The sequence below is a fragment of the Dinoponera quadriceps genome, unplaced genomic scaffold (genome assembly GCF_001313825.1).
Source record: "Dinoponera quadriceps isolate SergipeBrazil2010 unplaced genomic scaffold, ASM131382v1 scaffold1425, whole genome shotgun sequence".
Classification (NCBI taxonomy): Eukaryota; Metazoa; Arthropoda; class Insecta; order Hymenoptera; family Formicidae; genus Dinoponera; species Dinoponera quadriceps.
Genome location: NW_014555679.1, coordinates 510,750 through 521,249, shown reverse-complemented (window position 1 = coordinate 521,249; position 10,500 = coordinate 510,750). Strand labels below are relative to the sequence as shown.

The 10,500-nt window shown below is 48.6% G+C and overlaps 1 protein-coding gene across 5 annotated transcripts in view; it reads left to right on the top strand.

Annotated features, from left to right (window-relative positions):
• The window catches only part of LOC106745134, a 69,177-nt gene that overhangs the window by 5,697 nt on the left and 52,980 nt on the right, over positions 1–10,500 (top strand). The window lies entirely within an intron of this gene.

The window sequence follows — 10,500 nt, the reverse complement described above, 5'->3', positions numbered from 1 at the left end:
AAGCGTCGCCGACGCCGCGTCACGGAAGCAGCCCTTCTACCCTCTCACCGGTGAACGGCCGACGGCGCTTCCGTGCGCGGACAGGTTTGACGATTGGCGTAAAATTCACGACAATTGATTTCTCGCGTGCCACGAATTCATTGTAGGCACGTACCTCGAGTGTCGAGTGCGCTGTACGTCGACTGACTGTAAAGCGGGGGCGATACCGCTGCGAATTTAAAGATATATTCCGCGTTAAGGTTAAGGCCGTGCCACCAAGTGGCATGTATACTCAGTCAATATTGTATGCGATACACCGAGAGAGAGAGAGAGAGAGTGAGAGAGTGGAAGTCAAGCTTTGCTGTCCGAAGGAGGGCCGGCGACAGTTGTACGTCCTCTTTTTCATCACCAAGGTTGTTTCGACAGGCGGAGAAAGCCCGCGTCTATCGTTCGTCTGAAACGCACGATTACAAACGGTACTAGTCAATTTACGCGTAACACCACTAACGCTTGGCCAAGCAATATTTCTAAAGACGGGGCGAGAGATACGTCGCTCCCCCGAAGATTCCGCGTGCGATCGATCCGGCGCGATCGAGATGAAGAAACCCACGCCGGATAATCCCCGCGTAGACACTGCGAGAAGGGCGGCTCATTTAATAGGCGTTTTAGACGTAATTAGACTTGACGCTTTATTCATAGATGTACGCTTTATAAGGTAGTCATTGTTAATGTTAATATCAGCTGGTGTCGGCGCGACGCGGACCGGTGTTGTGAGAATACGCGAGCCGCGTGAGAAGACGCGTCGCGACCGCTCGACGGAACCCTTCTTGCGAATAGCACGGGTCACCTCTCTTGGTAGGCCTTGGTTACCTTCGTTATCGCGATTATTCGTCGAGCGCTACCTGAGAAAACACAAAGGGCATAAACGACAAGTCACATTATAGCGATAAGAAACGCGCGTCGCGCAGACACCGCGGAGGAACTCGCATTTCGTCATACATCGAAAACCCATCGCTCCCGAGAACGCCCGCGAAGACACCACACACTCCGAGAACACTCGTCGAACACGCGAGTCGACGTTCATCGTGAGAGAAAGAGAGAGAGAGAGAGAAGAAAATAGACGTGGAAACGACCTAAATGGAAATTGCTCGTCGGCGAATGGCCGGCATATTTCCGGCCGCCGTACTAAAGAGAGAAAAAGAGAGAGAGAGAGAGAGAGAGAGAGCGCATTGCAGCAAAACGCACACGGTGCTGTATCATCGCAAGTCGCTGCGAAACACGCGTTTTTCGGTCGCTCAGCTATTAGCGACGACGAGTCGTGTTCCACTCGCGTAGGAGAGTTGGATAGACAAGCGTGAAAGGGAGAGAGAGAGAGAGAGAGAGAGAAACACGGAAATCCGACGGGAACTAATCGTCGATAAACACATCTCGCGCGATTCTCGACGTGCGAGCGCGCAGCGCGAACAATAGACACGCGGTACACGGTTATAGGAAGAGGTCCATCTCTCTCTCAGTTCCTGACATAATAGGATATCGACGATGGACACCTCCATCCGCCATTGTTCCGCTCGCGCGTCCTCTTATCACCCGCGCGAACACGACGTACACACCACCCAGTCAATTTTGCAACGTTTCTGGATACGACTCGGCCCGAATCAACTGTCCGAGCTTTGACTCGACGTCGAGTCTACGACATAACGCTCTCGCAGGTCTACACAGACCGGCAATGATCTCTTAACATTTACGAGGTACGGAGTCACTAGAACTTTTTATAATTTTATGCTGCAAATACTACTTTGCCTAAATCATATATATTCGGAATGACGCTGCTGTTCCCTCGAATGATGAACGGTCATGATGCACGGAGTGTCCAAATCACGATGCGCGTGATCGAGAATTTCCACTGGCCTTATATCTAGATAGAAAAAAAATTAGTCTTTAATTGAAAATAGATATTCTCATGTATAAGTAAGAGTATTATAATCTTCTCGTAGGATTTTTTTACTCTTGATTTGATTGAATTTGTATCGATACAAGTATTACTTGCACTCGATTCAAGACTAAAAATCTTCTATTATTATAACATCTTGGCTTATACGCGAGAATATCTATCATTGGCTTACATATATATAAGGCTATTTCTTTTCTGTGTAGCAGGTGTCAAGATCATTGCCGGCCGGTGTACACAACGCGCCGATGCGCGTCGCGGTCGTCTCTTAGATCGTCGTCCTTGTTCATTAGCGGGTCGACGCGCCTCTCCGTCGAAAAGTACAGGGACTTAAAAAAAAAAAAAAAAGAAAGAGGGTAGAAAAAGGAAGCAAAAAAAGCACACACGCATACACTCACACATAGGAGAAAAATACCGACGACGCTCGCGTCGACATTGTCCCGTTGGTTATTAATGCCATATCCAGGGATGCGCTCATTGATGCGGCGAGATACACCGCGGGGCAATATATTCCATTCAATCGCGCGTGAACGCGGAAAAATCGATACCTCGCGTCGTAAAAGGCCCGCCGTCACGTGAGACAGTATTACGCCGACAATATCTTCGCAGCTTGTACCTTTTTACCGTTTTACTCGCTCCCTCGCGAAGCGACCCGGCGCTTCCACGGGAATTTCGCTCGTGGATTTTCTTCCGAGAGACACACACACACACACACGCGTGCACACATACACCGGGGCATTTCCTACGAGGAAAAATCGATGAATCCTTTCGATGACATTCGTGCCGGTCGTTGCAGATTCGCGGAAAACGCGGCGACGACGCGTCTCGTCGTGTCGGAGAAGTTCGTCGATGCATACGCTACACACACACACACACACATACACACCACATACGATGCGTTACGCAACTTTCTACGATTCTCATCGTACGTCAATGCGGCTGCTATGTAATGCGGAGAACGATATGACTAATGACCGTTATTGTACGTCGTCATTGTAGCGACGGTTAGTATACATTGTACCACGGTAACATAATAGAATTATATCGTGGATGATAGGTCATTAACGCGTCGTCTATGTACACACCCGCGTTGCTTCGGTCAATCCTCTAAATTTACGTTACCGCGCACTCATCATCCTCCCTCCGCCCTTCGAGAACTATTATAGTCCTCGATGAGTTATCGACAAGATTGTTCCGCGACCGTCTCGTGCGTTTCTTTGCGCAAATTAGATTCCACTTCTATCTCGCCTCGTGTCTCTCTCTGGAGAGAGAGAGAGAAAAAGAGAGAGCAAAATGGGAGAGAAAATAGATCCGTGTGCCACGGTGTGATTAATTCGCGGGTGTATATACACGACGGTGCGACGGGGAATATTACTACGACCGGTCTCGAATAGCTCGCAGCTGAAACATTTCTCCTTGTTCTCGTTGACAGACGCGCATAAACTGCTACTTCGTAATCTCGGGAGGATCTGTCGCGTTACGTACACCGCCGCGTCCCGGTTGCGCAAAAATTTCGCAATCGAACGGACACAGCCGCGCGGTTACGTCGCGCGCGAAGAACCGCATGTACACCCATCTAAGGTGATTCGTCCCAATCTAGATACAGTAGGTCAAGTCTACGAATCGCTATACTATTTTATCTAAGAGCGTCATAACAGCAGCTATGTACAAGGTATCGCAAAATGTATGTATTAATGGCTGCGAAAAAAAAAGAACAGCTGCGTACACAGTAGAAAATATTTTGTACTTGCGTTAAAATACGTATGTTAATTTAACATACTGTGTTTATGTTACCTCAATATATCTTGTGTCGAGTCAATATTCAACATGTGTAAATATTAAAAATAATATTCGTAAGCGTTAAAATAATACATTTTATATTCCTTTTTGCCGATTAATATATTATGGATACTAATTTTATGTTAATTTCTGACATAATGTTTCTGCCATTTTTCAACATATTCACCTTGCATTAAATTAACACAAAAATTTGTGCGGTTCGTTTGGGACGTATGAAATGTCTTGAATTTAACACAAAACTTTTCACCGTGTAGCCGATTTGCGCTCCTCGCTCATTTTTCTGTGAACAACACACTTAGTAACTTGCGTTTTTCATAGCTCCTGCGTTATGATTCTCCTAGATAAAACAGGGTAGGCAACTCATAGACTTGATCCACAGTATCCAATTCCAGACGAATCACTTTGGGTAGATGTACGACATACACACATACACACACATAAATACATGACACGTACACACAGATACACTCACGTCCGATGCATATGCTTCCGTATCTAAAGACTTACAGCCGTATAGTACCGTAATTAAGCTAGAAAATATTATCTCTGCGTAACTCGATGTGTTAGATTTAATTAGATGACGGGGACAGTACCTGCGAAACGGCGGCGTTCGAGGAACGCGCGGGGCGACGCCGGTCTCGCGACGCCGGGCGCGTGAGACGCCTCGCGAACGGGGAGAGAATTCGCGAAACAGCGGAGGCACGCTAAAGATTCCGAAACGTGCGCGAGGACGAGAAATTCAGCGGGAGTCGCCGTCGGAGTTCCGCAGCGACTATCGCGCTCGTAAAGTTCGCGAGAAGCGCGCGTAACTGAACTTTTTAATAGACTGCCGTCGGGAAATATTTTCAGTCGTTGCAGCTCTGCGTCGCGTTTACGAAGTTTCACTTTTAGAAGGACCACAAGTCGGCGTTATTTCTTAAAGCGGATCGGCGGAAAGAGAACAAGGCGGGAGAGAGAGAGAGAGATAGAAAGAGCGGAAGAGCGCGAGACCGGCGTCGCGGCGGCGATAAAGCCAACGATAATAGGACGAAGGTAATAACGAACGAGATGGGGGTACTGTCCCAATAAGAGACGAAGGAACGAGGGAGTGTCATTTAGCGGGAGGAATATCCGCGAGATAGTTCCTTCGTGGATGCGTGAAGAGCGATGAGGAACAGGCGACTCCTGCGAGATTACACGTCGTCGAGCCTCGCGCGCCGATAACGACGAGAAGACAAGACGGTGAGCAACACTCGGCCTGCGATCGCGAGATGAAAAGGGGAAAGGGAGTTTCGCTCTCGCTCGATCCGAGTAACGTCGACCGCGCGAAATTATTTCGGGTAATGCTCCCTGAGACCCGGGATTCGTCGTCGTGGCTTAAACGCGAAGCCCGATATCCTTCGGAAGCGAGTCGTCGTCCGCGAGTTCAAAGGGGAATGCATTCGCGGTAATTGCAATTGCCTCGTGAACGCGCGCCCCCGCCAGTAGTCCGTCGGAGAGCGATTTTAATTAACTCACGTCGCGCGGCAAAGAAACTTCACCGCTCCGCCTCCGCGCGGAGAAATCACAAACTTTTCCCGGTAATTCTTCATAATTCGCAGTCGGACCGTGTTCCGGTCGTCGTCGTTGACGTCAGTCGTGCGTTTTTAACGAGGTGGTGAAACCAGACGCGCATTCCGTGCCGTTCAATGGTGGTAATTGAAGGAAAAATGTCGGCCTGTTAATTAGAACTCCGGCCGCCGGGGACCGGCGGCCGGCTTTAAGGACGAGCTTACTCGATTACCCGGACGTATCTATCGGTAACAGCCGCGCGAAGAAGCTCGGAAGGGGCCCGGAATTTAAGCGATCGCCATTACGTCCCCCTTACCACTCTCTCTCGCCCCGGCGGTGAGCGAGAAATATCGCCTGGCGACGTGCGTTTCGCGCGGTAGTCGGGTCACGCTTAAATAAAAACGTTATATCGCGCGCGAAGAAGCGAACGAACGGACGGACGAACGAACGACCGGCACGTGCGCGAAGTAACAGTTTGCCGAATTTACATTGGACGGGATACGACGACGACGACGTAACTCCGCATTTCCATGGCGCCAGTGGCTTTTCCGCGCGGATAAACCGTATTATTCGCGGCGGGACGCGAAACACGCGACGGAGAAACTGTATTATCCCCCGTACTTTTCCATTACTCGGTTTCCTTGATCATCCTCCGCCGCTATCAGCGAGGGGAAGCCGGGTGTCGGGCTAATTAATGGCTGCCGCTTTGACGCGCGTTAGCAGCTTGCTTTTCTCGCGGACGACGTTGTTGCCCCCGTACACGCGTCTCGTCGTGGAATACGCGTAAAATTTTACGGCATCGTCGGACGGGCAACACGGCGGCGTCGGGAGGCCGAATGGTAGCCCGCCTGTTTAACTTTACGCTCGTACTCTCCCATAAATCCGCCGTTTAATCCGCCCGCCGAGCTCGAATTATTTAATTAAATGACTCCCGCGCAAGAGGAGCGGCCATCGATCTCCGCCGGTCTTCTTCTCGACTTCCTCGGCGCGCGCACAAACGCCGGAGCGCTCGTCGCGCACAAATCGCTCGTTAAAATCCTCCTCGCGACACGCTCCCCTGTCAACACAAACATTTCAGCGGAATTTCCATTCATTACGTTTGATTAATGCCCGATTCGAGTTCCCGCAAATTGCGAAGGGTAGATACCAGAGAAAGAGAGCATTGAAATCCCGTCGAAAGGAAAGAAAGGATAGGAAAAAGATTATAGTGAGAGAGAGAGGAGGAATGAAAAAGAGAAAGAGAGAGAGGGAGAGAGAAAGAGAGGTACTCGATTGAACGAGGAGCGAGAGTGAAACACCTTTAATTGGATGATCCGTCGATGCAAGGGATTTTAATTGGACGAGTTGCGCCGAGCGGAGCGAGTCTTCCGGTAGAATCGAGCGTTCCTGGCTCCTCGACGTTCCTGAATCGCCTTCGAGATAAACCGGACGATTCGACTGGCGGTACGCAACGCCGTGCTCGCGCATAAATCGATCGATTCGCGGCGCTATGCCGGAAGGAAAGCGGCCGGCCGGCGTGCCGACCGACGAGAAGCCCCCGTCAGTCGAATCGTCGTTTCTCCGGAGGATTGGCGACACGAGGCCAATGTACGACCAGACCAATTCTCTACCGTTTCTCACTTTTATATGAGCGTAAGAGCGGAAGGTGCGAATCCAGCGTCCAGCGACCATAAGTACATATATATACTAAACGCTAGTAATACGGTCATTAATAATTATATATGTATATTGTCATGCTATCATCGTACAAACGGACTAACTTGCGAACAAACAAACACACCTACTTACACACACGTATGTACATTATAAGTGTTTAACACTCTCGTAATCGTCTTCTCGTAACCGAGTTGCCGCAACTCGGACACGGTGCGCCCGGCCGAATCTTTCCTCGGCTCTCCTATCATACACATCTCCTATCATACACATCTCACGTACGGGGTAATAACGACATTCTCGACATCGACACATCATCCTTCTTTCACACACTCGCCTAATTCGCATATACACACACACACACACACACACGAAGGCATATATCTATACATAACATATATTACTATAGCCTACTACGCGATAGATTTGTGTCAATTAATACTAATAACGAATCGTTTAGTCGTGTTTCTCGGTTGGGGGGCGAAGACGGAACGTAGTACATAAGCTTTCGTGTGATAATTGGAACAAGGGGATATCAGCGAGCAGAAGGAGGGGGAAACTAACGTAGCTCGTGGCATCTCACACGCTCACAGCGCGACGCGGGCGAAATCGATTGTCCCGCTGCTCCTTTACAACGTCCAACAAGAGAGAGAGAGAGAGAGAGAGAAACTATCATCCCTCGCGAGCGACGTTAAGGGCGCGATTTATATGGAGTTCCGTTGTGCGAATTAAAGCGACGGAAAAGAACGATCGTCAGACGTGAATGGACGATAATTAAACGAAATGGATTTTCTCCCGGCAGAATTTTACGTCCGCTGTCACAGTGGAGTAGACGCGGCAATTAACATTCCGCGTCCGAGCATTATTCTTCGCGATACGCGTCTCAGGTGATCTTATGTGTGACATATTTTGGTAACTCATCTATGTTGCCGAGCGTCTCCCCCCCCCCTCCCCCCTCACGTGCAGTTGGCAACCGTGGATTAATTTTAATTGATCTGTCCGGCGGTCCGGCCAGGCGCAAACTTGCCATTTTCGATGTATCGACAGCGCGACCCGGGACGATTCGTTACAGAGGAACTGGCCGAGATAACGAAATGATCGATCACGCCGCGGGGATCCGACGGGGCCGCTTGCGCGCGACATTCGATTTTAGAGTAATTCCTCGAAAAGAGAAAACAGAGAAACACCGCCGGAGGGACAAGTATGACTCGTGTCGTCGTAGTCGTCTGAAAGTTCCGCGGAGCCGCGCGGTTCGTTATTTATATTTCGTTAAATCCACCTTACATTCAGCGACGCGAAAGTTTTGCACGAAGCCGCGCTCGCAGCAAAGTGTAACGAAGTTCGTTGGGAATGCAATTAAGATCCATTAACGGCTATTTAGAAAGGCACTCTCTGCCGCCCCCTTCGATGCCCGGCAAAAAGGATACTCTCCGTATGAAGATATATAACGGTGTTCTGGTCTGTGCGAAAGGGAGAGAGAAAGCGGTCTCCTTCGTGCGGAGGGAAAACCCGTTTCGCCATTCGAATGATGAATATGCGGTCGTGTGCGAGATAGCGCAAAAAAAAAGCGGCATGACGGATGTCAGGGAGGGCGTGGGCGCGCGCGTGTGAGTTTGCTTCTCTGAGGAAGAGAGAATAAATTCGCGGTCCGTAAAGAGAGTAATTTCGCGGGATACGTCTTGTGAAGAGAATAGCATGCTGGCACACGCGCGCTGCGAGGATGAACGGGACGCTCGCGTGTGTACATGCGCGAATAAAAGTAGATGACGCACGTCTCTCCGAACCGCGCGCGAGCCTCGAGGCGGATGGAAATACCGGACGAACGAGGGGTTAAATCGCGAGAACACGAGCACGTTTAACGATGGGGTATCCTGGCCGAAGGGTGTCGCGCGCGGTCTCGTGACTTATTCAATATCTTGCCACATTGTTGCGAGAGAGAACGTAATAATAAGATCGCGCATGTAACTTCCCGCGCATTCAGCATCTCCATAACTGCAAGTTACGAGTCGCATGCGGTGCATTACGCCACTTCGGTGCATTCAACTTGGTTAATCCATTAGTCACGCCGAATGGGAGACTCGAGCTCCGCGGCTAAGAGTCACGTCGCAGCGTAACGTTGCGTTCGGCGAATCTGCTGCCGCAGACAATGTGGAGAGGGCACATTCGCGATATCTGCATTATGGATATCGGGATCTCTGAGAGAGAGAGAGGGGGGGGGAGAGAGGGCGCAGAAATTTACAATTCGTACGCGAACGAACGAACGAACAATCGCGCGCATTCAGCTCCTTGCGCTCTCGAGGGTGCCGTAGCGATGCTATCCGGAATTTCTTATCAGGCTGGAAAAGGGTCTTTCGGGTTTCAATTAAGAGAATTTAACATTAAGAGGAAAGAACGATTAATCTCGTTAAAATTATAGTCGTTTTTGGCGCGAGCCATATTTGCTGTTGTGTTCTAACGGAAAACTATCGGCATTAACGTGTATATAAGTTTATTATTATTAATACGACAATGGCATTTATCGTGGGCAAATTTTCCTACACGCAGAAAAAATATTGCATTCGAGTAAATATTATTTGTTTTCGGTATTTCACATAAACTTACATATCCGCGAGTATATCATAAGTTCGTCATAAATATCACACAGATTTATTCAAAACATATTCTAAATCCTACAATAAATTTAGTACTTTAATCAAAAATATTTAATTGAAACACTAAAACTAAAACTTCGGTTTATTTATTCCAATCAACCGATTTCAATCTTTCTCCGATAAAGTTTATAATATTCTTGGAAAGAAAACAAATTCTTCTGTTGAGTAAATGATAATAAATTTTTCTAATATTTATGATGTGAGTATATTTCAAGACTATTACCAAAAAAATATTCCTTGTTCAAGATAACCATTACCTAAGAAGAAAAATAAGCTGAGTAGTTGCTTTTCTTTGTAGTGTAATAATATTTTTCTCCGTGCACAAATAGCAAATACTTTTTTTCTTAATGTATCGGAATTAATATTAGCGATAGTTACTTCAGATTCAGATTTAAAGCCCGAAGGAGACGTCACTAAGGCGTTTCTCGAGTTTCAGAAGGCACTTTGAATAGCTCTTTTGGAGCGTGAAAGGTTGAGACGTCGTTTTGATCCTTCCGAGAAAGAAACCGTACTTACAGAGAGAAAGACCAAATTCCGATGCACCTGAGATACTCGACACACCTCGGTAAGGTGAAATCTTCCGAATATGTTCCGCGACAATCGCCACGAGCGATCGCTCGGTAACGTCGGCGCGCCTGGTTCGCGCGGGAACAACCGGAGAATCACGCCCGATGACTGCTCGTATCCCCTGCTTATTGCCGCCCATTGTGCGATTCATCGCGGGCGACCATCCGTGAACAATTGTCCGGATTCCTCACTAATAACGATGGACCTGCTGAAATTTCACGGAACATTAAGCACTTGACACCGATGTGTAACAAGGCGCATCTAGTGCGGACGCGGCAAGTATCTTTCGAAGCGCCGAGCGTGCCGATTATGCAGATTGTTCTCGACGGGCGTTAAACGACGCAGATGCTGAGAGAGAGAGAGAGGCGGGGG